A 22,936-nucleotide genomic window follows, 5' to 3' on the forward strand; every position below is an offset into this window, starting at 1 on the left:
GTATATGTCTTATTAGACATGGGCTGTTTGAGAAGGAGCAGCTGTTGACCCTACCCAGAGTCTCACTTTAGGGCCATTTGTTGCCTACTCAGGTAGAGAGGGTACACTTATTTAAGAAAAATGTATTGGAGAAAACTTTTAATTGAGAAAATCCTACTTATTGACTAATTTTTTTTATCCCTGGATTTGGGGGAAAGATAAACCACCAATTGATTGAAATTCTGGAGCAATATTAGCCACAGGAAACCAGATTTCTAGGCCAGGGTTCCTGCTAGACAATTTCTAACTAGCGTCCCCTCCAGCTACGTCTAAAATTCTACAAAGAAGCATCTTCTTCCTCTTTAGCCAAGATCCATGGGTGAGGCCAGAAGCTAAAGTCAGCTGCTTCCTCAGAAGCTGAATGGCTTTATTTTATTTTAGATAATAAATTAAATAAGGTTCTGGGAAGGGGCTTCAGAGATGGGATATCGAAAACTGCCAGCTATACTCCTCTGTAAAAGTGAGGGACCCTGAAGGAGAAAGTAGGAAGACCATTTAGAAATTTCAACCTCAGAATCAAAATATTTGTGAAGACACAGACATGTATGAGCATTCCTTAGAAAGTAAAGCAGGGACAGAATTGATTACTTCTGTTAGGCCTCTGCTTAGAAAGCCTAATATATGCAATTACCATAGAAGCCTCTAGATGGCAGCCAAAGAAAAGAAAGAAAATTCTTAATAGGGGAGACCAGCAGAAACTAATTAAAGCTAATACAGCCTCATAGGAGTAAATAGACAGGCTCTCTGCTCCTCCTGCATAGTGCCAGCCACAACTCTGAGACACAATAGTGAAGGTCCGAGTGAACGGATTTATTTGGCCGCATTTGGTGCCTAGTCACCAGGATTGCTTTTAACTCTGGCAAAGCGGATGTTGTCACCATCAATGACCCCTTCATTGACCTCAACTACATGGTCTACATGTTCCAGTATGATTCTACTCATGGCAAGTTCAAAGGCACAGTCAAGGCTGAGAACGGGAAGCTTGTCATCAATGGAAAGTCCATCTCCATCTTCCAGGAGCGAGATCCTGCCAACATCAAATGGGGTGATGCTGGTGCTGAGTATGTTGTGGAGTCCACCGGTGTCTTCACTGCCAAGGAGAAGGCTAGGGCTCACTTGAAGGGTGGAGCCAAGAGGGTCATCATCTCTGCCCCTTCTGCAGATGCCCCCATGTTTGTGATGGGAGAAAACCATGCCAAGTATGACAACTCCCTCAAGGTTGTTAGCAATGCCTCCTGCACCACCAGCTGCTTGGCTCCCCGGGCCAAGGCCATCCATGACAACTTTGGCACCATGGAGGGACTCATGACCACAGTCCATGCCGTCACTGCCACCCAAAAGACTGTGGATGGCCCCTCTGGGAAGCTGTGGCATGATTGCCGAGGTGCTGCCCCGAACATCATCCCTGCTTCCACTGGCGCTGCCAAGGCTGTGGGCAAGGTCATCCCTGAGCTGAACAGGAAGCTCACTGACATGGCCTTCCATGTTCCCACCCCCAATGTGTCGGTTGTGGATCTGACCTGCCGCCTGGAGAAAGCTACCAAATATGATGACATCAAGAAGGAAGTGAAGCAGGCATCAGAGGGCCCCCTCAAGGGCATCCTGGGCTATACTGAGGACCAGGTTGTCTCCTGTGACTTTAACAGTGACACCCACTCCTCCACCTTTGATGTTGGGGCTGGTATTGCCCTCAATGACCATTTTGTCAAGCTTATTTTCTGGTATGACTATGAATATGGCTACAGCAAGAGTGGTATACCTTATGGTCCACATGGCCTCCAAAAAGTAAGAGCCCCCTGGACCACCAGTCCCAGCAAGAGGAAGAGAGGCCTACAGCTGCTGGGGAGTCCTTGCCCCAAATTGATCTCCCAACACACCAAGAAACTCCTGACCATAATTTCTATCCCAGTGCCCCTGAAAAAGGGGAGGGGCTTAGGGAGCCCTACCTTGTGCACCACCAATAAAGTTCACTGTGCCCAGCCAAAAAAGAAAAAAATAGTAAATAGGTAAAATGTGAAGAAAAAGGCAAGCTAAGGAAATTTTTGCATATAATATATAACCATTTTCTTAAGAGAAAATTCCATTCCAAACTACTACTTAGAATTCTAAAACCAATTAATAACTTACTTGTGATATATTTGTGATCATTCACAATTATAATGCCAATATTTATGCCTGGCTTTATGCAATAAATATTACTGTACTATCTGACTCCTAAAGTCCCTCTAAATTCTAAAATTCCTGAAAAGTAGTATGCAAATTCAGTTTTGCAACTTGAATTATATTTTTTGATAGATTTTAACAGTCTTATGTTAATTGTTTTGCTCTACCTAGCAGTTCCTAACCCTTTGGAACAATGATCTGAAATGAGATCAGTGATATATTCTGGAACCATTCATTGTAGGAGAGCCTGTTGGGTCTATGCCCTCCCTTGGGCCGGGGCTCCTTGGGTCACGGCTGGTGTGTTCAGAGTTTGGGGCCTGACACACAGTAGGTGTTCTGGGTGTTGGATGAACTGTGCTGACTCAGTAGCGGGACCTGTGTGTCAAGAGCCCTTAAGTGAGGCAGCAGATGTGCTAGGATGGGTGGGGGATGTTGAACTGTGGAGGGCTTCTCCCGGAGCCAGGCCTGGAGTTCAGCAACTTGCAGCCTGGACCTCCTGGACCCTCAGAGAGCTCTGAGGGCATAACTTGGCAACAGGTGTTGAGGCCAAGTGGCTTTTGGAACCAATATCCCTCAGAAAGAAGCTGACACCACATCCAGGGTCAGCCAAAGTTGAAGCAAGCCAGCACCCCAACTGCAGTAACAGGATCTGGAAAACACAGAGCCAAGTATCAAATGACAAACTTCCCATTTATATGGATGATTATCTTCCTGACAGCTTGCCCATTCTAAACCTTACTAATATGCAGTTCAGAAAGAAAGAAAAAAAAGTCTAAAGTGTTCATTATTTAAAGTTTTTTTTTTCCAAAAAACTAAGGATCTTTCACAAAAACATAAATTTATAGAGTCTGAGTGGACCTTGAGAAACCACTGAATCTATTCCATACCTCCAGGCAGAGCAGCTCGTAAGCCATGCCAAAAGCAGAAAACAAACACAAATTTTAAAAACCTGCCTCCTTTTCTTTTCATCAAGTTTCCAGAGAAGATTTGACCAGGTACCCCTTTCTCTTTCTCTTCATAATTAGCATATTTTTGAAAAACGTCCAACTGTGATCTAGATTTAAATTCAGGCAGCTCCACTTACTGGCGATGCGAGTTTAAGCAAGCTACCTAACCTCTCAGAGCCTCACTTTCTTCATTTATAAAATGAGTATTAGAATATGCACTGATTAGAGGTGTTGCAAGGCTTGAGTAAAAATGTATGTAAATTATGCATGTTGTTGTGCAACTATAGCTAATGAAAAGTACTTTGTCCCTTCTCTTCTCTCCTCCGAGTGGGCAATGGTTGGGTTATAATAACTGGGGAAGCACTACAGAAATTTAACATGTTTGTGATACCAGATATTCTACTTTGCTCTATTCAGCCCCACAGATGAAAATTATCCCCTGGCCCATATGATTTTCAAATATACTGCTGAATATTCATGTGGCTGAAAAATCTGATTATCTCAGCCAGAATATAATCCCATGTCACATAAATGCATGCAAACATTTTCACATGGTTAGAAACACAATGAATTTTTAGTACATTATGTTGTCAATCCAGGAAGATCTTTTTGTGTTGTGTGTAACTTTGCTTAGAGTTGTTGACAGTTTTCCAAAATTGCATTAACCAGATTAATGTCACTAGGTCTGTAACAAAAGTATGAGTCACCAGCACAACATTCCTGTGTCGGTCCACGTAGTCATGGTTCAGTTCCTGGCAATTCCATGCAGAGGGCATGGGACCCACCTGTCTATTGTATCACATTTGCAGCATTATGCAAATTAAAAATAAACTTTGTGAAGAAAGATATAATACCCATTCATTTTGGGAGGGAAAAGGGAGAACTAAAAAATATGATATTTATTATCAAACAAGCACACTGGGTCTGATAGGCAGCTGCCAACCTGGGTGTTCCCAGCCAACAGCCCACAGGGGTCTCCTGGGTTTCTTCCTCAGGGCATACATTCAGAGAGCAGCCCCTACTAGCCAGACCCCAGAGACTTCAGGGCCCCTCACAGTGCACCCTTGGCCTGGGTTCTTAACAGCAACCATCTTTGAATGAGGTTTGGATAGGAATGTCTTCCCCACAGGTCCCCAGGGGAGTCCCCTAAGCATTCCTGGTAGCAGTATAGTAAGAAGCTAGAAAAATTCCTTGATAAGTGGAATAAGGGAAACTGAGATAAAATCATTAAACAAGGCAAACAATTTGAGCAATTTGCAGTCAGCTAATGAATCCCGAGGTTTTCTCTTTTCTAACCAAGGACACTTGGTTTACACATTACAGACCATCCAGCGGTAGAACAGCTTCCATCCTGGTCCTTCTTCAATGCCTTTCTTGATGACGTTTTCAAAAATGAAACTCACATAAAAATAACCCCTGATCCACCTATGTGCGCATTTTGACAAATCAGCATATTGAAGGACACACCTGAAAAACTAATGAATATTCTGTTAAGATCCTCCCCTGAGACCTCCTCTAGGATTCCAGCCAGCCAGAGAGAGATAGAAAGCCTCAAGACAAGGACACATGGCAAGCTCTGCCTAAGAGCACACCCATGCCTTGTATCTCTCTCTGCTCTCTCTCTTTTCTAAACTCTAAGGCCCCCCACAAGACTTGCAACTGGGGGAGCAATGAGCAGCAGCAGCTTGTCCTGGGCTTTCCCCCTGAACCTATCTCCCAGGCCCCCTTTTCTCTGACTCCCCAGTGACTTCTGTCACTGTGACTTCTGTTTCTCAGAGAGCCAAAACAGCCCCACCTAGACTCTCTCTCCTGTGGCTTCTTCTACCCTTCCTTTGTTTCACTGTCCCCAGCTTTAATAAACATACTCTCAAAATCACCTGGACCTGTGTTGTCAAATCTTTCTGCACAAGTCAAGAACCCACACACTACTGGCAGGCTTCAGGAAGATTGTCTCTGGGCCCAGATCCTGTCTGATAACATTTCTACTCACTTTAACTTCCTTTCCCTCCCGCTGTAGGCCCTGAGGGAAGCCAAATCTTTGTCTCCCGTTGCCTGTGGCTGAGAGGGAAGGACCACTGGGTTGGCCAAGGGCAGAGTTTAGTCCCAGCTGAAGGCTCACTTCTCCACTTGCTCCCTCCCATTCCCTTCCTAACTAGAGATGTCAGACTTAGCAGGTGACCCTGTAACTTTGGCGACCTACTTATACTAAACCTCACAATATTTGGGACATACACCAAAAGATGATGTGTTGTTTATCTGAGATTCAACTTGAACTAGAATCCAGTGTTTTATCTGGCCACCCTACTCCTCACACCTTCCTCTGAGGTGAGAGGTGGGGGGGAAGTCAGGGAAACCAGGGACATAGGGGCCTAACAGGAGATTCTTTGGAGGACAGGTCTCCAGGCTCAGACTGTGGCCAAGAGAAGCAAGGGCTGCCCTGGGGAGCTGGCTGCTCTTCTCAGAGAGGTCCTCCATAAGCTTTCCCGAGGTCCCCTCCCTCTGAGAGCTAAGGGTATTATATTTAGGAAACATAAATATGCCTTTTTATAGTGACAATTTGCAGAATCTTATTTTAAAGTGAAAGAAACAGGAATCACAATCCCTGTGACCCCAAGATAAAGGCTGCATTACGTCCTATGTGCTCCCAGATAATCTCAGGTGGTCACAGAATCAGAGTTAACACAGAGGTCACCTAGGGGACCATCTCATATTACAAGTGAGCAAACTGAAGCCAGAGAATCAACTTGCTCTTGCCACTCAGATCAGCATTCCTTCCAGCCTCCTATGTAAATAAAACTGCAAGGGGGGCTAGATTACAGCTACAGGGAGTGAGTGAGACAGTCAATCCCGAAATTCCTGAGCAATCTGGATTCCCTGGGAAGTTATGTGTTCATGTCTCACTAAGAAAACTGTCTACTGGGCAATAATAAGTTATTGGAAAATCTGGACCTCTTGAAGGTGGAATCCATAGCTGTGAGATTAGATAAAAATCTTTTAATGCCAGGTTTTTTTCAAAGTCAAGGACTTTGTTACCTAAAGGTGTAAGGTTTGTGCAAGATATTTATGACATGGTATATATACTAGTACCCTCTTTGAAACAGAAAATATATAAAACATGGTCTCACAGAGCTCCTTCGTAATTTCCTAAGTAATAAAAGCACAGGGAGCATCTTTTGTTGTAATATTTGGTCTTTGACCCTATTCCCAACACAGGCTTCCTAGATCCCTTGGCATTTCCTGGGAGATAGGAATGTCTTTCCTTCTAATGAGGCTACTCTGGGTGGCCTCCTGAATGGCAGCTGGTCACCAGAAAGACCAAGCTGTGATTAGAAACTTGGAACTTTCAAAAAAAAAGAGAAAAAAGAAACTTGGAACTTTCAGCCACACTCCTCCAAAGAGGGGAGAGGGGCTGGACATGGAGTTAGTAATTGCTCATGCCTACAAGATGAAGCCTCCACAAAAATCCCAAAATTACAGCGTTTGGAGAACACATGGAGGTGCTGGGAGGTGGGGCACCCAGAAAGGGAAAGGAAACTCTGAGCCCCTTCCCACATACCTGGCCCTCTCATCTCTACCATCTGGGTGCTCATCTGTATCCTTTACCATATCCTTTTATAATAAACCAGTTAACAGTAAGTAAACTGAGTTCTCTGAACCACTCTAGCAAATTAATCTAACCCAAGGTGGGGGAGGGGGGCTCTAATTTAAAGCTGGTCAGTCAGAAGCACAGGTGACAATCTGGACTTTCGATTGGCATCGGAAGTCAGGTGGGAGCAGTCTTGTGGGACTGATCCCTTAACCTGTGGGACTTGGCACTATTTCCAAGTAGATAATGTCAGAATGGAGTTAATTTGTAGGACACCAGCTGGTGTAACAGAACTGCATGATAGGGAGAGGAAAATGCAACTGGTGTCAGGAGTATTGTGACTGTCAAGGGAAAACAGAGGAGGAAGACTGAATGTTTCCCTACTTAACTCTGCTATCAACAGCTAGGGGTCCCCTCAACTTTAAACTAGTCCCTAGAGCAGGGGTGGGCAAACTTTTTGACTCGAGGGCCACAATGGGTTCTTAAACTGGACCGGAGGGCCGGAACAAAAGCATGGATGGAGTGTTTGTGTGAACTAATATAAATTCAAAGTAAAGGAGCGGAGGGGAGAGCAAGAGAACCCTCCACTCTTTCGGCTCCGCAGGCCGGATAGAACAGCCAAACGGGCCAGATCCGGCCCACGGGCCGTAGTTTGCCCACGGCTGCCCTAGAGGGACTGAACAATCTCCTGCTGGCTAATTTAGGAAGGACATTGCATATCCTAGAATCTCAGCAGGTATCTCCAGCTTCTGGACTGTATCATCCCTTATTGGGGCGGGGGGGGGGGGGGGCTGTCCTGTGCATTGCAGGATATTGGCAACATCTCTGGCCTCTACCCATCTACTGCCAGTAGCACCATCCTCCCAAGTTATGACAACCAAAAAAGTCTCCAGATATTTCCAGATGTTTCTTGGGGGTTGGGGAGGCATAATCACTCCGCTTCCCAGCAACACTGAGGACCCGTCTAAAGCAGTGGATCCAGTTCTCCCTGTGCCTTTCCTGCCTCATGTCCCTTGAATCATCAATTAAACACACACCAGCGAGTGCTGCAGTGATAATATTCTTCAGCCAGAACTGAAGCCCAAAACTCCAGTTGTCAAAACCAACACCAGATGTGACTGAAGACAATTTTGTCTCAGCTCACATGCACACACAAAGAAGTTTAACTCTGCACACCTGTCCACTCACATCACTGGGCCATAAAAGCAAATTTGAGCTGTTGAAACCATCACCTCTGACCTGCAGCATAACTTTGCATTTCCTTGGACCTGGGACACCTGGCTTCACACCCCACTTAAGTAACTGCTCCTGGACCCTGCAATTTTTGATAACTCTCTGGGCAATCCTTCTGTTCCTAGATACTCCCTCAAAGCACTTCCTCTGGCTTCTGTGTGCCCTTTAACTCAGACAAGAAACTGTGTGCTCCAGTCAGAGCCAGCGAGTCACAGCTCCCAGAAAGGCAGGGGTATGCTGGGATTCAGAGTTTCAGAAGTTTTCATTTCTGACCACCAGGTGAATAAATCCAGAAGAGTCTTCTAAGCTTCTCACTCAGCTTCAGAAGGGCCACCAGAGCCAAGGGAATAGGAAGAGGAAGAATGGAAGGGAAATAAAAGGAATTTTTGTTTTGTTTGTTTTGTGTTTCACAAAGACCCATTAGGGTGAGTGGTAACCCAGGAGAAAGGGTCTTCGTCATGAAAGCAGTACTGCTTGCCATGGTCAGGGAAACTGAAAGACAAATAAGCAGAAGTTTTATGGAAAGTCCATCAGTGAGAAGAGACCAAATGGATGTGGCAATACTATTTCCCAGGCCCTGTTTCTTTCTTCTTAGGTGGCAGGAGGAAACCACACATTTGCAGAATCAAGCTGTGTCTGTGCTACAGAAAGAGCAGCATCCTTTGAGACTAGCAGGGTGGAAGCAGATGGCACCAAGGGGCAAGGCAGTGGCCCTGCCTGGGAATATGGGACAAATCCAAACACTGGAGTTGGTGAAAGAGATGGAATCTCTGTAACCTAATAAATTTTGAAGATGTTTTTGCAAAGCTGGTGTACTTAATTAGTTGTAGGAGACAAAGGGCCTTTCTGACGCATTCAAATTATACTGGGTTGAGTAACCTGATTGTTATGAGATTTGAGCTAAGACAAATGATAAGGAGGTTCAAAATTTTAGTCATTCACCAAGTGGCAGGCTGCCTGAAGGGAATGCACACTGTTTTGCCCCAGTGGAATAATTTGTCATAAGATGTTGGAAAAAAGAGCCATGCTAATTTGAGTTCACAGATACCCTCCTCCCTTAGGAAAGGTGCAGTGAAGGGTTAGGCATAATGAAGGAACTTCCTGTCTCAGCTGCCACCACCACCATCACAGGCCTTTAGGAACGTAGATGTGCTGCAGCCCAAGGTATGCAGCATAGTCCATTTGGGCTGCTGTCACAAATGTACCATAAACTGGTGGCTTAAATAATGAATATTTATTTCTCACCATTTTAGAGGTGGCAAAGTCCAAGATCAAGGTGCCAATAGATTCAGTGTCTGCTGAGGACCCACTTCCTGGTTCATAGATTCTGTCTTCTGTCTGTATCCTCACGTAGTGTGTGTGGGGGGTGGGGGGGGTGAAACTCTCTGGGGTCTTTTTTTATAAGGGCACTAATCCCATTCATGAGAGCTCCACCCTCATGATCTAATCACCTCCTTAAGACCCCATCTCCAAACAACATTTCATTGGAGGTTAGGATTTCAACACCAAATTTGGGGGAAACATAAATATTCAGTCCATTGTGCAATCTTGCCTTTATTCCTGCACTATCTTTGGAATGAGATTAATCATACATGAGTTATTCCTGGGTACAAAGCAATGTCAATTAAATTTGGTGAGGCAACAGTATCATGAAGGGTCAAATGCAACTGATTTCAAGTCTCTTACCTACACTGATGAGGACGATAGGTGTTGGGCTGCCCTTCTTTCTGTCTTCGTAAGTTCTTCATGTTCAGCCCCTGCTATCTCTTTGATGCAGGCATTCCAAGGGTCCAGCGACCAAAGGTCCATGACCCTCTGTGGGTTCTTGGCTTCACACAGAAAAAAATTCAAAATCAAGCCAGCACAGAGTTTAAAGGGAAAGTTTATCAGGGAAGCAGTGGGACAGAGAGTGTACTCCACAGACAGAGCAGCCCCTCCCTAGTGGGATTTTCTTCTTTAATGAGGTTCATTTAATCAAGAGATAAGGCAATCAATACTGGAGAGGAATATCCAAGATTTTTCCAGGAAAGGGGTAGAGACTTCTCAAAAGAATACTGCCTCCACTTTGTGTTCTTATATGGGCCTTCCATTTATTTTTTATTTTTCGATCATGGTGGTGTGGGGTGTTTTGTTCAGTATGCTAATGTATTACAATGAGTGAATAATGAAGCTTGGGGTTACTAAAAGGTGAAATTGGTTACCATGTTGGATCAGCTGGTCTTCTGCTGGTTCTAAGCCACAAATTTATTGGGGGTTGGCCTTACTAGCTCCTTGATAGTTCTTGTAGCCCTTATCAGTTGCAACTGTTTCACCACATACTCTATCCCATCCCCACTTCACCTTCTAATACACTTGACCCTTGAAAAACACAGGTCCACTTTTTTTTCCCAATAAATAAGTATATTACTATAAATGTATTTTCTCTTCCTTACAATTTTCTTAATAACATTTTCTTTCTTCCAGCTTACTTTATTGTAAGAAAACAGTTTATAATACATAGATCATACCAAATATGTGTTAATCAACTGCTTATGAAAGGCTTCTAGTGAACAGCAAGCTATTATTGGTTAAGTTTTTGGGGGAGTCAAAAGTTATATGAAGATTTTCAATGGCATGGGGGTTGGCACCCCCAACCCTCCTCATGTTGTTCAGAGGCCAACTGTGCTTTCCCTTTGCCCACTCTTCTCTGACCACACAGGATGGCCACCCCTTGCTGCTGCCTGAGGGCCTTTGCTCTAGCTGGAACATTCATTCCTCCCTAGTCCCGGGCTCACATCCTTAATTCCTTCAGATCTTTGCTCAATGAGGCCTACTCTGGACATTTTTCACTGCTATCTCTCCCCTAATAAAATGCAAGCTCTATAAGAGAAAATATTTTTGTCCCTTTCAATTCATTAAACCTGACCATGCCTAACACATAGTAAGTGTCAATAAATATTTCTTGAATGAATAAATGTCCTGCTTTCACCTCATCTTCTTTCTTCAAATTTAAAGGGTTTTGATAAAATTTAATCCACCTACTTTCCTAAGGTCATAGTTGTCTCTCAAGAAAGAAAATTGAGTTTCTAATATGCAGGTGCAATGTTTCCCTATTTTCCTGCATGGTCCTGAAGTCCTTTCTACTTTTCATATTTCTTTATCAATTTATTGAAGAAACAGAAAATCAGTGCCTTGGGATACCATTTTACTCCAAGACAGGGTCTTTTAAAAAAATGTTTTTATTGATTTCAGAGAGAAGAAGGAAGAAGGGGAGAGAGATAGAAACATCAATGATCAGAGAGAATCATTGGTCAGCTGCCTCCTGCATGCCCCCTACTTGGAATTGAGCCCACAACTCAGGGATGTGCCCTGACCAGAAATCAAACCATGATCCCCTGGTTCATGGGACAACACTCAATCACTGAGTTATACCAGCTGGGCAAGACAGGGTCTTTTATCTTTAACCAGAAGCTATCTCTTATCTGTTCACATCTATGTGGAATTCAAACATAGTCACTAATGTCAAGTATATGAGAAGTCTAATAATTATGGATTTAGGAGAATGATATTTTCTAAATAAGTTTTCTCAGTATTTTAATACTAAACACAATAGGAGGAAGAGTGTACGTAGGTACCAAACAGAGTTAAAATTGAAACAAATCCACAATTCAGTGTTCATCATATGATATCTAAAACTGTGGTAGGCAGATAGACAGACATGAGCAGAGCGAAGATGATGGGCCAGGGACTGGACCTTCTTGGACAACAGGAACTGGAAGAAGACGCGAGCAGCCACAGGTATATGGGACATGCTTTATTGTAGACCAAGCAGCCATTGCAAACACAACAGCCATTGCAAACACAGCAGCCTGCCACTGGCTGTTCAGAAACACATTTTATACTAACTCAGACAAAAGAGACTCCCTGCCAAATGGTGACATCAGCGTTACATAAGATAAAGGTGCACCTGCGCAGTACGCACAGTAAAACTCTTGTGTCATTGCCTTTGCACATGCGTATGGTACATGGGTCTTTAACATCCGATGTACTTTGGTCCAGGTCCCCACAGAAGGTCACCAGGATGGAAAGCCTCAGGTGCCTAGCAAAGAACAATTGTAGGGTGGGACCTTGCCCCCAAGGTGACCTTTCTTCCCCTAGTGGTCGGCAAACTGCGGCTCACGAGGGCCTAGCATATTGCTGGTAATGAGTTTTGCATCCCCTGACCTTTCCTTCCTAGAGATGACATTTAGTCAGTGTATTTCAGCTCCAGGTCCAGAAAAGCAGCAAAACCAGCCAATGATCCCATGACTCACCTCAGGACCAGCTGCAGTGAATAATGACACCCTGCCCTGGTGCTGACCAATCAATGGAGACCCCAACCCTGAAGGACACTCTGGAAAGCTGTAAATATTCTATTAAGGTCTTCCCCATGGGACCTCCCCCAAAGTCTCCACCTTTGAATCCCTTAGGACGGAAGACCCAGTGTGCTCTCCCTCTCAGGAGCATGCCAGCACCTTTCCTTCCTCCCCCTTTTTATTCCCCTCCCCCAGTTGAGTTACCATTGGCTTCCTCACTCCCAAGCTCCAAGGGCCCTAGCAATTACATTTTCTACGTCTGTGATTTACCAAATAAATGTTCTCTTATAGTTTGGGTCTGGACTCTGAATTCTTCCCTAGTCAGAACTCAAGTACTGAGGTTGTGAACCTAAGTCTGGTCTGATCCCTGGGTCTAACACCTGGTGCTATTCTGCCACCTACAATAATAGGAGTATGTCTTCTGAATAGTTTATGTAGCTCAAGTCCTTCATGTTACTGCATCATTCACAATCCAAATCCCCCTCCGCATATAGCAAAGGGATACATACTGGAGTTAGCTTGGGGTCCCACATAACCACATTTCTAGTTTCTATATTTGATGCTTTGACATCTGGAACCTTACTGACCTGGAAAGGCTGCCCCTCCCAGGGTTAGCTAATTCTTAAAGTTAGTCAGGAACTTGCCCTTTCATGGGCAGACCAACCATTTCAAAGCCCATACCCCAACCACTTCTTCTATCTGCTCTCACACTCAAGGCTACTGGTCCCTTGCCCTAATAACCCCAGGGCCTGATACCAGATAACTGGGAACAGCCCCTAGGCCACAGAACCTGCTGAAATTATTCAAACTAGCAGATCCTAACCTTGTTTACTCTGCTTCACCCAATCCTTCCCGTGGAAACTACAATAAAGGTTCCTACATTTCCCCCTCACTCCCTCTGCCTCCTGACTAGCCCAGGCGCTTCTCCATGTGCCCTTGCATGGCATTCTGTGCCTCCTGTTTCTAGGAATTTGTGAACATAAAAAAGACCTTTCTTCATGACAGTCATTTCTGTATCTGCATACCTGATTAAAACAACCCTGGGCACTCTTAAAATAGTCCCACTCGTCAAAATAAGTAATGACAGCAAAGGATTACAATCTATTGCATAGAATAAGATTCCATAAGTTCATATTGATAATAATAAATAAGTGAACAAAAAATAAGTGGGTGGAAGAAAAATCTCTTCCCTACAGTAAAGTGTCAACTAATAAATGTAGAAGGAGCCGAAACCGGTTTGGCTCAGTGGATAGAGCGTCGGCCTGCGGACTCAAGGGTCCCAGGTTCGATTCCAGTCAAGGGCATGTACTGTGGTTGCGGGCACATCCCCAGTGGGGAGTGTGCAGGAGGCAGCTGATCGATGTTTCTCTCTCATCGATGTTTCTAGCTCTCTATCCCTCTCCCTTCCTCTCTGTAAAATATCAATAAAATATATTTTTAAAAAAATGTAGAAGGAATAAGGGAATCAGAAACACATTAGTGGTAAATACTAAAACTAATAGGTAAATATTTGATGGGAACAGGGTATCTACATAGTCTCAAAGTATCTCCCCCCCAAAATGTGTTTTAATTATAAATAAAAAATTAGTATCTTTATACAAGAGAAACTTGGCAGATACCACCTAACCTCAAAAGGAAGGTTTTTCAGTATGGTGGACAGTGATAAGGCAAGCCACATGAAGAAGCTTAGGAAAACCTCTTAGAGGGGATGGGTCACTGAGGACTTTTAACTAAATTGAAAATATAAAAAACTCAAACTAAACAGAAGACTCTTTCTCTTGGCACTATGGCTGGTTGGATATCTTTGCTCAAGTAAAGTGAAACAGGGTGGTATAAACTAAAATTACTTGGCTTTGGGGCAATTCTGGTATTTCCAAAGTATCTCCCCAAATATTATCTTACTTGATGCTATTTTTCATAGCAATTCTGTGACATAAGGTATCATTATCCCCTATTTTACATATGAGCAAACTGAGCCCATAAGCTAAATGAGTTGGCCTCGGTCACAGAGAAAGCCAGGACCTGACACTGCACTGTCACCTGAACTCACTAGCACCAATTGTGTCCTTTAAAAAATGCCAGGTGACTTCACATTGCAAAGGAGTAAGAGAAACATGTGAATATTTCTTTTCAATTTCATTTTTAGGTACACATAATCTGGATCACTTCTCTCCCTTTGGTAAAATTCCTGAAAAATAAAAACAAATATCAGAAAGGTAAATTACATTAACAGAGTCTTTAAAAAATATGTGTATGTCAAATAAAATGTGAAACAATGAAGAGATGCATTCTGTGTAGAAAAACCAAGGAGACAAATGTCATCTCCAATACAAGAACCGCCCCCCACTTATTTCTCTTCAGAACATTTTGCTTTGTCAACTATTATTATAGGATTTCAAAACAATACATAATGTCTAGAATGTATGAATCAGGAAGAAAATTGCAAAAATTAACCAAGAGGAAACATAATTTTAATACTATTTAAATTTTTAATCATCTGTACGTATTGCTATGATAAAAATAGACTTTAAAAAATAAATGATCATTTCATAGTGGAGTTAGGATAAACACATCATTGCACCTGTAATCTCAGGACAGAAGAGGTTATGCCCCATAAAACATGGATCTCATGCTGGGAGGCCAGAGGATGGAGAGGGCTCTACAGTAGCCCTCTGGGCTCAATTCCAGCACCAAATTCACATCTCATCATCTCTGCTTCCTGTCACACAGCTTGGCCATAATCTGGAGAATGTGGTTTCCTTCCCGAATTGGGAAGGTTTCTCTATGACAGATCAGAAGGTTCTCATGAAACCAATGTCCCATGGCAGAGTTGAACAATGCCTAATTTTAGTTCCATTTCTGACTGAAAGATGTTTCCCACATTTGGGGAGATTGTTTGCTACAGTTATAAAGATTGGGGGAGTTCATAAATTATGAATGTTCTTCTTTTAATTTGTTCAACATCTCCAAGAAGAGGCAGCCTTCTAAAGACTCCAACTGTACAGGAAATTTTTTGATATTTCTGATGTAAAGTATGGAGAAGGGAAGAAGTTTCCTTTGAGGTGTTGAAAGGTGAACTAGAAGATGTTGACTCAGATCACTGTATGAACCCTTTGCTCCAGCCAGCAAGGTCTGCTTGCTGTTCCTGTGCACACCAAAGACTATCTTGCCGCTTATCCTGACTATGTTCATACTGCTTTCCCTGCCTGGAATGCTGTTACCTCCTATCTTTATTACCTAAATACTTCACCTTCCTTCTCTATAAAATGGGGATATCAATACTACCTACCTCACAGTGTTGTGAAGACTGAGGGAGATATAAAGTACATAAACTAGAAATGTGGTTATGTGGGACCCCAAGCTAACCCAAATAAAAATAGAGAAAGGTTCTTAATAGACATTTCTCCAAAGAAGATAAATAATTGGCCAATAAATATAGAAAAAGATGCTCAACATTATTAGCCATCAGGAAAATCCAAGTCAAAACCACAATGAGAATAAAAAAGACAAATAATAACACGTGTTGGCAAGATTAAGGAGAAAATGGACCCCTCATACACTGCTGATAGAAATAAAAATGATGCAACTATGTTGCAAAATAGTCTGGGAGCTCCTCAAAAGGTTAAACATAGAATTACTGTATGACATAGCAATTTCATTGCTAAATATGTACCCAAGATAAATGAAAATACATGTTCATATAAAAATTTGTACACAAATGTTAAGAATTACATTATTCATAATAGGCAAACGTATAAAAAATCCAAATGTCCATCAACATGATGAATGAGTAACAAAATGTGCTGTCTATACACATGGAAGATTATTCAAAAACTAGAGGCCTGGGGCATGAAATTCATGCACAGGTAGGGTTTTTAGGCTTGGCCAGTGATCAGGGCCGATCTGTGGGATGACCAGACAGGCAATTGGGGTCTCTGCTCGCATCCCCCTTGGCCTGGTGCTGCCCACACACCAGCCCCCCCCCCACTGCTGCTGGTTGCCTCCCTCTGTGGGGTAACTCGTGGGGTGATCGGGAGACCCCACTCACACCTGTCTTGGCTGGCCTAGTACCGCCCGCTCACCGGCCCAACCCCCCACTGCCACTGCCAGTCAGGTCCTGTGAGCTTGGGGCAGCTCTTGCATTGACTGTCTGCCCCCTGGTGGTCAGCACATGTCATAGTGACTGGTCATTCCGCTGGTCATTCTGCCATTTGGTCGATTTGTATATTAGGGTTTTATATAGAGATAAAGGAAATTAGGTACTGATATAAGCTGCAACATGGATGAGATTTGAAAAGGTATGCTAAGTTGTTTTTTTTTTTAAATATGGCTGCCGACAGGAAGGCAGACTGCAAGATAGTGTGTGAGTGAGAAAACAAAGGGAGAGTCTGTGGTTACATGGGGAGTGTTTGTTGGTGAGTTGAGGGACAGCTATACACCAGGAGACTGTGGGGGACTGTCGGACGGGGCTCCCTGACTGGGCAGCCCCCACTGCTGCTGGGATCCCTCCTGGAGTGACCGGCTCAGACACACAGACTGCGCCATCTTGAAGGAAAAGTAGATGTTATCAGGAGCCTGAAAAGCCTGGGGAATCTACAACTAAGGCACCCACCAAACAGCTGTGAACCCGAGAACACCAGTTCCCAAGTGGCACAAGCACACAGATTCAGAGGAGCTCTACACTCCACCACGGAAAGGAGAGAGAACTACATAACCAGACACACGGAGAAGAGAGAACCTGTGGAGACAAAGAAACAGCCCGCATATGAAAGAAAAGCAGGCATCAACAGAAAAGGAAGTAAACGAAATGGAGGGAAGCAATCTGTCAGAGAAAGAATTCAGAGAAATAGTCATAAGGTGGATGAAAAGAATGGAAGACAAATTCAACAATATGTGTAAGAACCAAGAGGAAATGAAGAAGAATCAAGAAGAAATGAAAAATGACATCGCTGCTGTAAAGAACTCAATAGAAAGCATCAAGAGTAGACTAGAAAAAACAGAGGACCACATCAGTGAGCTAGAAGACAAGGTAGGAAAAAATACCCATGTAGAGCAGCTTCTAGAAAAAAAAAATTGAAAAGGAGGAGGAGAGCCTAAGGGAACTTTGGGACAACACGAAACAAAACAACATCCACATAATAGGAGTTCCAGAAGGAGAGGAAACTGAGCAAGGAATAGAAACCTGTTTAAAGAAATAATGACAGAAAACTTCCCTGATATAGGGAAGAAAAAAAGCACACAAATCCAAGAAGCTCACAGAGTCCCAAGCAAAATGAACCCCAAAAGACCTACGCCAAGGCACATTATAATTAAATTGGCAAACACCAACGACAAAGTAAGAATCTTAAAAGCGGCCAGAGAGAGACAGAAAGTTACCTACAAAGGATCCCTCATCAGACTAGCAACTGATTTCTCAACAGAAACACATCAGGCCAGAAGGGAATGGAATGAAATATACAAAGTCATGCAAAGGAAGGGTCTGAATCCAAGAATATTGTACCCAGCAAGGCTATCGATCAAAACTGAAGGTGAAATCAGGAGCTTCACAGACAAAAAAGGATTAAGGGAGTTTATTAGCATCAAACCAGCAATGCAAGAAATGCTAAAGGGTCTACTGTAAAAAAAAGAAATAAGAAGAGAAGAAGGAAAACAGGGGTAAAGAATAAAAATGGTAACAAACAAGTACCTATCAATAATAACTTTAAATGTAAATGGATTAAATGCCCCAATCAAAAGACATAGGGTATCAGATTGGATAAGAAAACATGACCCATATATCTGCTGCCCACAAGAAACCCACCTCAGAAAAAAAGACGCACACAGACTCAGGGTGAAGGGATGGAAAAAGGTTTTTCAGGAGAATGGAAACGAAAAAAAAAAAAAAGCGGGGGTAGCAATACTTATATCTGACAAATTAGATCTGAAAGTGAGGGACATAAAAAGAGATAAGGAAGGCCACTTCATAATACTAAAGGGAGCAATCCAACAAGAGGAAATAACTCTGGTAAACATATACCCAGTACGGGAGCACCCAAATACATTAAAAAAAAAAAAAAAAAAAAAAAAAACTCCTGCCGAAACCGGTTTAGCTCAGTGGATAGAGCGTCGGCCTGCAGACTGAGGGGTCCCAGGTTCGATTCCGGTCAAGGGCATGTACCTTGGTTGCGGGCACATCCCCACTGGGGGGAGTGCAGGAGGCAGCTGATCGATGTTTCTCTCTCATCGATGTTTCTAACTCTCTATCCCTCTCCCTTCCTCTCTGTAAAAAATCAATAAAATATATATTAAAAAAAAACTCCTGGAAGGCATCAAGGGAGAGATTGACAGCAATACAATCATAGTAGGAGACTTTAATACCCCACTATCACCATTGGACAAATCCTCTAAACAAAAAATCAGCAAAGAAACATCAATCCTAAATGACTCACTAGACCAGATGGAGTTAATTGACATCTTCAGAACATTTCACCCCAAAGCCACAGAACATACATTCTTCTCAAGTGCATATGGCACATTATAATTAAGTCTAATAATTTTTTATGGAGTCTTTAGGGTTTTTTATGTACAATATCATGTCATCTGCAAATAAGGACAGCTTTACTTCTTCTTTTCCAATTTGGATGCCTTTTCAAAGAGAGACCATGTATTGGGTCACAGGCAAAGTCTCTTCAAATTCAAGAAGATAGAAATCATATCAAGCATCTTCTCAGATCACAGTGGCATAAAACTGGAAATCAACTACAATAAAAACAATCCAAAAAAAATCAAACACATGGAGACTAAGTAGCATGCTATTAAACAATGAATGGGTTACCAGAGAGATCAAGGAAGAAATAAAAAGTATCATGGCAACAAACAACAATGAAACACAACAATCCAAAATCTGTGGGACACAATGAAAGCAGTCTTGAGAGGGAAGTTCATAGCTCTACAAGCCTACTGCAAAAAACAAGAAACAATGGTAATAAATTATTTAACCCTACAACTCAAAGAGTTAGAAAGAGAGCAACAAGAAAAGCCCAGTGTAAGCAGAAGGAAGGAAATAATAAAGATCAGAAGAGAGATAAACGACATAGAGACCAAAAAAACAATACAAAAGATCAACAAAACCAAGAGCTGGTTCTTTGAAAGGATAAACAAGATTGATGAGCCTCTAGCCAGGCTAACCAAGAAGCAAAGAGAGAGGACCCAAATAAACAAAATCAGAAATAAAAGAGGAGAAATTAAAACAGAACCCACAGAAATACAAAGGATTGTAAAAATACTGTGAACAACTCTATTCCAACAAACTGGACAACCTGGAGGAAATGGACATATTCCTAGAAAAATACAACCTTCCAAAACAAAATCAGGAAGAATCTAAACATCTCAACAGGCCAATAACTATGGAAGAAATTGAAGCAGTCATCAAAAAGCTTTCAGCAAACAAAAGCCCAGGACCAGATGCCTTCACAGGGGAGTTTTACCAAACATTCAAAGAAGAACTAAAACCTATCCTCCTCAAACTATTCCAAAAAATTCAAGAGGAAGGAACACTTCCAAACTCATTCTATGAAGCCAGCATCACCCTAATACCAAAACCAGATAAAGATAACACAATGAAAGAGAATTATAGGCCAATATCCCTCATGAACATAGATGCCAAAATCCTCAACAAAATTCTAGCAAACCAAATCCAGCAGTATATCAGAAAGATCATACACCATGACCAAGTAGTATTTATCCCAGGGATGCAAGGATGGTACAATATCCTCAAATCAATAAACATGATACATCACATAAACAATGTGAGGGAGAAAAATCACATAGTCATATCAATTGATGCGGAAAAAGCATTTGACAAAATCCAACACCCTTTCTTGATAAAAACTCTCAGCAAGGTGGGAATAGAAGGATCATACCTCAACATAATAAAAGCCATATATGATAAACCCACAGCCAACATTATACTCAATGGGCAAAAACTGAAACCATTTCCCCTAAGAATAGCAACAAGACAGGGATGCCCTCTCTAACCACTCCTGTTCGACATAGTACTGGAAGTATTAGCCATTGCAATTAGAAAAGAAGAAGAAATAAAAGGCATCCAAATTGGAAAAGAAGAAGTAAAGCTGTCCTTATTTGCAGATGACATGATATTGTACATAAAAAACCCTAAAGACTCCATAAAAAATTATTAGACTTAATAAATGAATTCGGCAAGGAAGCAGGATACAAAATTAATGTCAAGAAATCTATGGCATTTCTATACACCAATAGTGAACCTACAGAAAGAGAGACTAAAAAAGCAATCTCGTTTACCATCACACCAAAAAAATTAAGATACCTAGGAATAAACTTAACTAAGGAGGTAAAAGACCTATACACGGTAAACTACAGGACACTGAAAAAAGAGACAGAGGAAGACGTAAACAGATGGAAGAACATACCATGTTCATGGATTGGTAGAATCAACATCTTTAAAATGTCCATACTACCCAAAGCAATCTATAGATTCAATGCACTCCCCATTAAAATACCAATGGCATATTTCACAGACCTAGAAAGAACTCTCCAAAAATTCATCTAGAATAAAAAAAAAGACCCTCAATAGCCACAGCAATCCTGGGAAAGAAGAACAAAGTAGGTGGGATCTCAACACCAGATTTCAAGCTGCATTACAAGGCCACTGTTCTCGAAACAGCCTGGTACTGGCACAAGAACAGACATATAGATCAATGGAATAGAACAGAGAACCCAGAAATCGACCCAAACCACTATGCTCAATTAATATTTGACAAAGGAGGCATGAACATACAATGGAGTCAAGGCAGTCTCTTCAATAAATGGTGTTGGGAAAATTGGACAGATACATGCAAAAAATGAAACTAGATCACAGTGGCATAACTTACACCATACACAAAAATAAACTCAAAATGGATGAAGGACTTAAACATTAGACGGGAAACCATAAAAATACTAGAGGAATCCACAGGCAGAGAAATCTCAGACATATGCCGAAGCAATTTCTTCACCAATACCACTCCTAGGGCAATGGAAGCTAAAGAGATAATAAACAAATGGGACTACATCAAAATAAAAAGCTTTTGCACAGCAAAAGAAACCATCAACAAAACAACAAGAAACCCCACTGTATGGGAGGACATATTTGCAAATGTTATCACTGATAAAGGCTTAATCTCCAACATCTACAGGGAACTTATACAACTTAATAAAAGGAAGATAAATGATCCAATAAAAAAAAAATGGGCAATGGACCTAAATAGAATCTTTTCAAAAAAGACAGAAGGAAGGCCAAGAGACATATGAAAACATGCTCAAAGTCACTAATTATCAGAGAGATACAAATCAAAACGACAATGTGGTACCATCTCACACCTGTCAGAATGGCAATCATCAACAAATCAACAAACGACAAGTGCTGGTGAGGATGCGGAGAAAAAGGAACCCTTGTGCACTGCTGGTGGGAATGCAAACTCGTTCAGCCACTGTGGAGAACAGTATGGAGTTTCCTCAAAAAAATAAAACTGGAACTCCCATTTGACCCAGTAATCCCACTTCTAGGAATATATCCCAAGAAACTAGAAACACCAATCAGAAAGGATATATGCACCCCTATGTTCATAGCAGCACAATTCACCATAGCTAAGATTTGGAAACAGCCTAAGTGCCCATCAGCAGATGAATGGATTAGAAAACTATGGTACATCTGCACAATGGAATACTATGCTGCTATAAAAAAGAAAGAACTCTTACCATTTGCAGCAGCGTGGATGGACCTGGAGAGCGTTATGTTAAGTGAAATAAGCCAGGCTATGAAAGAAAAATACCACACGATCTCATTCATTTATTGAAAATAAAGAACATTATAACCTGATGAACAAAAAGATAGATACAGAGGAAATAAAGCTTTGAACAGACTGTCAAATTACAGCAGGAAGGCTGGGGAGGGTTGGGGAGGGGGGTAGAAAGAGATCAACCAAAGGACTTGTATGCATGCATATAAGCACAACCAATGGACACAAGACACTGGGGGGCGGAGGTACGGACGGGGATGAGTGCATGCGACAGGGAGTAGGGGAGGCTGGGGGAATGTCAATGGGGAAAAAAGGAGATATATGTACTACTATATGTAATACTTTAAACAATAAAAAATGAAAAAAATAAAATAGATAAAATAAAAAGAAAAGGTATGCTAAGTGGAAAAAGCCAGACACAAAAGTCCACATATTGTCTGAGTCCATTTATATGAAATGATGTCCAGAAAAGGCAAATCTATAGAGACAGAAAGTAGATTAGTCATTGCCTACCTTGGTGAACAGCAGGGAAGTGGACAGTGACTGTCATGTATACAGGGTTTCCTTTGGAGTGATAAAAAATTCTAAAATTGATTTTGGTGATGATTGCACAATTCTGCAAATATACTAAAAACCATTTAAGGTGTACATTTAAAAACAATTTAGAAAATGCTATGCTCACCTCCTCCCATGACCACATCAAAACTAGAAGTAAATTATAAAACAATCAACCTGGAGAACCTTCTGAAGACCAGGTGAACAGAGCTTCTATAACTAAAGATATAAAGAAGAAGCCACATTGAAACTGTAGGAGGGGCAGAGACATGAAACAGGCTG

The 22,936-nt window shown here is 42.0% G+C and overlaps 1 pseudogene across 1 annotated transcript; it reads left to right on the forward strand.

The window, feature by feature from the left end:
* The first annotated feature begins 893 nt into the window (after positions 1 to 893).
* On the forward strand, positions 894 to 1,828 carry LOC308240710 (glyceraldehyde-3-phosphate dehydrogenase-like; annotated as a pseudogene). Its single transcript has one exon. The product of its transcript is annotated as a glyceraldehyde-3-phosphate dehydrogenase-like (transcript).
* Positions 1,829 to 22,936: the final 21,108 nt, after the last annotated feature.

Source organism: Plecotus auritus (assembly GCF_963455305.1).
Source record: "Plecotus auritus genome assembly, chromosome: 1".
NCBI classification, from domain to species: Eukaryota; Metazoa; Chordata; class Mammalia; order Chiroptera; family Vespertilionidae; genus Plecotus; species Plecotus auritus.